This window comes from Poecilia latipinna, unplaced genomic scaffold (assembly GCF_001443285.1).
Source record: "Poecilia latipinna isolate Pla-1442-1.1 unplaced genomic scaffold, P_latipinna-1.0 Scaffold743, whole genome shotgun sequence".
NCBI lineage: Eukaryota > Metazoa > Chordata > Actinopteri > Cyprinodontiformes > Poeciliidae > Poecilia > Poecilia latipinna.
In genome coordinates, this window is record NW_015113359.1 from 224,107 (window position 1) to 230,106 (window position 6,000).

The following is a 6,000-nucleotide window of genomic DNA, read 5'->3' on the forward strand; positions in this document are numbered from 1 at the left end:
CCAGCCCGCAGTATCTAAATCATGCAGTGCTTTTTACATCTTCCTGCTTTATCCAGTTTAAAATCCCAGGTGGATGCTAAAGCTGGAGCTGCTGATCCCTGCTGTGGTAGGTGGAAATACCAACCACACAACAGTGTAACAGCGAGCAGAAATGACAGCAATAAATTAACTTGTTCTAGTTGAGTCAACAGCACACAGCATGAAGCCTGTGGCCTCCCACACTGACAGAAACACAACATTTCATTATCCCTGTGCAGATTCGGGAGCTCGGCTCGAAGCAGCTACTCCAAATCGGAGCACCTGCAGAGCCGCAGCGCAGATTTCTTCCCTCAACTGTGTCAGATAATTTGGCATCCTTTACCAGGAGCTAGTTTTACTCCTGCCAGTCACAGTCAGAGGGAAAAATCCCTCCATCCACAATGTAGCACATTTAATCAGACTGGAGGTGACCCTGGAGACGGCTCTGAGGCCACAGTCTCAAATTCATTTCCATGACAGAAGGCTTTTTCTTAAAGCCTTCTGATGGTAAATAGTTGAACCTTGTACATTTAGCCAATCTTTTCTCGGCAGGCCACTGCTCTCATGAAATGCTTAGTTGTACAAACACCCATTTAAACACAAGCACAGATTGAGTACACACATTGCCCTACCATCTTCTCTATTAATTTTACACACTTACAAAGAGAAGAAGAAGATGAGAGAGCACCTCAGGGGGCTCTGCTATCATTAAGTCATAAACTGTAACCCAGTGGGGGCTCTTCCTCATCATTAATCCAGATTAAACCCAAATCTCTAGTTTTGACTCAGTCACACAGTTATTTAAGATTGCATGCTGCTGCTCAACACAAGTCATCTGCAGCAGTCAGTTTATCTGGGTTATGTTAATATAAATGAGTTTTACATGCATATAATAACATATGCATGTAAATCTAATTTAAAGCTTACATACTCAGATGTGCTCTTTTAGCCATTTTGTTTTAATTTCATCTCATCTGTCTGACATTTCAATCAGTCCCAGTGAACTTAGCCAACCAGACTGTCCTTGCTGTCTCTCCACATCCACATCTGTCACCTTCCTCCAGGCAGTTTTTAAAGAAAGTAGTGGGACGAAGAGAAGCCGGATGTCAAACATTGCTCCTTCAGTTAATGTGTTTCCCATCTGAAGGTCTGAGGAAGACGGAAAGTCATTTCCTTTGGTGCATCCAAAATAGGAAACTGCTGCATGGTTTTATTATTGGAGCTTAAACTTTGCAGGAGAAAAAAATTGGTTTAAAAAAATAAATGAATTACCAATTCTACATTCTTTCAAACACTCTACGATCTATAGTGTAAACTTGAAAATAATATAAACACACAGAAAGCTGCTGTGCAGCAGTCGGCTAATGCCTCTATAGCCTGCATAGAACTTTTTATTGTCTTTGTAATAAACTGCAGCAAAAGCTACAGTTTTTTGTTCCAGTTAAGGACATCATGGATTTAAGGAAGTCCTTAAATGGGGCCCAAAGGGTTTAAATCCTGACCTTGACACTCTTACTGCTCCTCTCCTTATTTCCTGTCTAATTACACTAAATAAAGTCCATCAGTCTCATACAATCATAGAAATACTTAAACTATGCCAGTGATTTCTGTATTTAAAAAAAAAAAGAAAAAGGTGTTACTTCAAAATTTCCTGATTATTTTTTCTATTTCATGGCTGCTTATTTCTATCTGTTACTGCTGCCATGTTCAATTCTATATATGAAGATTATTGCACAAAATTCAGACATTTCCTCTCATAACATAACCCATGCCACAGTATTAATAAAACATAAAGTGTAATGAGCGAAAGTCAAATTGCTGCAGCAGCACATGATATAAATGTTTTAAGACATTAATCTGCATTTCAGCACAAATTGCATTCGGGAAGGTTTAAAATAAACTACCTCAGGTTTTTTATTGCCTTGTTCTCTTTGTGCTTTTAAGGAAGAAACTCACTGAACTCATGTCTGTTTCTGTCAAGTTTCATTTCTGCAAATTTTCAGTCCAGAAGATACTTCCTCCACACTGGAGCTGGAACATTGGGATTTCATGCATGAATTTTCTGCCAGCTTTCTGAAAGGAAAACCAGTATTATTTTTCCTCAAAGCATTTGGAGTTTGAAAATGAAATATGTTTTTGACAGGGACATCAACTAACTGCAGTGTGTAAATCTAGTGTGAGCTACCATTGTAAGAGTGACTCAGCACTTTCACTCACAGTGACCCAGATTCATGCAGCCTCCTGCATCAGAATCTGCCATCTACTACAGATGTGATTTCAATAAATAATAGAAGGAAAAAACTTTTGACTTATAAATGAGCAAAGGAGGAAAGGATTTCCGTACTTTTACAGGACCATTAAACAAACTTCTCCACTACTAATGTGTCCTTTTCCTCTCTGCTCTGTCACTGACCCGCTGCCTCACAGTCTCTCCATCCATCTTCTTTCCATCTCTACCTGACTCTCTTCCTTTGAATGCTCTTTACCTTTCTGTGTCTGTTTTCTCAGATCATTCTGTCCACGCAGTCGCCTCAAGTCGAAACAAAACACTCAGAATATCTCTGCAGAAGCCTGATGGGCTCTGGTAGTTACGGCTGAAATGTCACAGCTAGTCCCGTCAGCTAACTCTCAGCACATCTATTCCTTTTGACTTTGAACAGAAAATAAGATAAGACTCAAGGCAAAAACAAAATTGCAGAGTGAAATGTGACTTAAGTGATGTATCCAAATGTTTTATAGGGAAAAATGTACCAAATCAGGGTAGGATAGAAGAAACATAAAAGCATAAATACATGTTTTTATCTTCTAAACAGGTACAACATAATGCCACTTTTAAATCTCTCTCTCTTTCGCTCTCTCTCCACTCTGCATTGTAATATTAAAATGTAATGCAATACACTCTTTCAGGGAAGTGGCTATAAATAATCCATGATTCTATAAATACACTTGTATGGGAAATGCAACTGAATTTTTTATTTACTTGTTTTAGCTTTTTAAAGTTTGATCTTCCTCTGGCGAGATGGATGAAGATGCAGGTTGAAAGGGGGTCACAGTTTAGCAGATCTGTAGACATCCACTAAGCAATCACTAAGCAACATTCACCCTCCAAAAAGTAAAGAAAACTTGTGAAGATTCTGTTTTTTTAACCATAATTTCTTCATTTTTTTTTTGCTATTTTATAGTACATGGGAATGTTTGAGGTTTTTATCTTTATCAGAAATGCCACTTTACTAAAAGTCCTACTAAAGGAAACAAAGAGTTGAGGAATCTTGCTTTCAGTTTTGCTTTTATGCCTTAGTTGAATTATGGCAAAAACAAAACAAAAAAAAGTGACCAATAAAAAGTAAGTTGGATTATAGAACTACTTCAAACATGCCAAGTTGTGGCCTTCAAAGCAAGGAGAGCATTGCTAAAAGAATCAATCGAGAAGCCAATGGTTACTGTGGAGGAGCTGCAGAGATCAACAGAGGAAAGGACAGCTGTTACGTTTGCAGTCCAAAATCCTGCAGCAGGGACAGAGTTGTTTGGTAAATGGAGGAAGTTAAGTATAGGATGATCCTGAAGGAAAACCTGTTAGAGGAAGAAAAAGGCTGCAGGCTAACGTATGAGAAAAATAACCTTAAACGTCAGAGCTGTTTTGCAGAGAAGAATGGGTTGTTCTACAAAGCATGTACTTAGTGGGAATACATTAGTCAGATTATTATTTAAACATAAATTAAAAGAATAGCTCTTTTTATCATTTGCAAGGCCCTGTGTAACACTGCTTTATTTTCCTAAATCATTAAGACAATGTGCTTAAGCATTCATTTCCCAGCAGTTTCTATGTAGGCGAGACCTGCTGCATTATGTTTGTTTGTCTAAGCTCTCTGTCCTCAGTGATTCAAAGTAAAGCCGTCCTTGCAGACAGAAGCAGCAGACAGTCAGGCTGAGGCGATATCGCTAATTCGAGCTTTGTGTTGCATCACTAGAGAACATGCAAAATCGTCTGAAATGTTTTAACTTCCCTAAAAATGAAGGAGTTGACAGAGTGCTGCCTTCAGATTTTGACTCCTTTTGCCCAAAGAAGTCTGCTTAGTTTAAGAGGAATTTGCAAGCAGACGGAGGAGGACAGGAAGGGAAGAATCAGGAGCGTATATGCCCTTTATATTAGCCTGAATGTGAGGAAGAAGAGGAGGGAGCAAAGGGAGGAAGGGGTGATGGAATGAGATGAGACATTTACTACAATCCCTGGGGAGGAGCAGCAGGACACAGAAGCATGATGAGTATAGTGTGACTGTAACTTTATGCCATTTTAAATATTCTAATGACTTTATTAACTCAAATTCAGACACTACATCTAGAACCAAAGACAGTTTTTTGGGGGGGAAGAATCTGCATGTTTTCACACACAACCGCAACATGTTCATCATGCATAAAAATGGCCTTTACATGACCTTTTCCAGACTCTGTAATTAGTTCCCCATCGTATAGTTTAAATTAAAGATGCAAGTTTCAACTTTAACCCTTGGGAAGCAGCTCAGCATGGCTCCCTTTGCCCAAAGTCGGAGCAGATTTTGCGGTCTGGCAATTAGAGAGCGCCAAGCGCGGTGAACCGGAAACTAGGATCAGAACCGGCTGCAGCTGGAGAGGACCCTCAAAATACCACTGTGGTCCAGCCGCCCTGCTGACTGGTCTAGCAAATTCAAAATAGGGTTACGGCTGAAGCTCTCCAGGAGTGGATCAGTTCCACTCTATCATGTGGTGAAAATGTGGTGAAAAGGCAGGAAATTCTTTTAGAAAGTGTTTTTGGCTTCTTTTGACAAATCTGGGAGAATTTGTTTGAAGTGGTAAATAAAAGGTCAAGTAGCAGCCTTTTAATTAAAAAAAATGTATGTAAAATGATTACTAACCTGATTCAGGATTTTGTTTCGCATATTTTTGAGTGATTACAGTTTAAAAAAAAAGTTAAAAATCAGAAAGGAGGAAGATAATTATGAATCTTCAAAATTCTGTTTCGTCCTTGGGAACAATTTCTAAATACCTGAAGATGTCATCTGTTCAAACTGTTGTGTGAACAGCATGAAAGATATCTAAGTTCTTGACATTTTGATAAAAAGTGTCTATATCAACCTCAGAACAAAAACACAAGATCTTGTGAAGATGCTGGCTGTGAGACAGTCACATTACCCAGAACAAAACAAGTTCTGTACCAAAACATGAGGTGAAAAGACAACCAATAAAGAAGAAGCCATCACTCCAAAAGGTGCATGAAATACAGAATTATAGTTTGAAAATGCATTCATGACTAGGATCTGGTTGGATGAAGCTCAGATTGGAGGAGTTGCCCGAAAAGCCACATCATCACATCTGGAATGGAAAAGTGGTAAGATGGCAAGCATGGAAACACTGGCGCAGTATGGTGGTGGCAGCATTATGTTGTGTGAACTGGCGCACTTCACAAAACTGATGGTATCATAAGGCAAGAACATTAAGAAGTTGAGTTTGAATCGTGTTTACAGTCTGACATGCCACTTGTATTTTATTCTTTCTAAAAAAAAAATTATAACAAAATGTAAAAAAAAAATATATATATATATATATATATATATATATATATATATATATAGTAACGATTGTAAAATATTTTGCTCTTATTCTTTCATATAGTTCTCATAATTTCTTCATCAAATCCACATCTATGTCACCATTAAGAGATTGGACTATCTTAAGTGGTTTATGTAATTCTTCATGTTTTTTGAATACATTTTTCCTTTGCTCTTCATGAAACTTTATGTAAATAGCAAAGTCATTTTAATATTATTATTCTTAAACAACAAAATGTACCACAGAATTTGTTAAATGCATGCGGATAATTATCAGACATTTACTTAATTACTGGAAAAACTAAAGAACATTTTAATAATTTGTGTCACAGTCATCTCCAAATAACTTTGAGGTACACTTAAAGTACTTTGAGTAGTTTAAATGTGTTTGTATGTATTA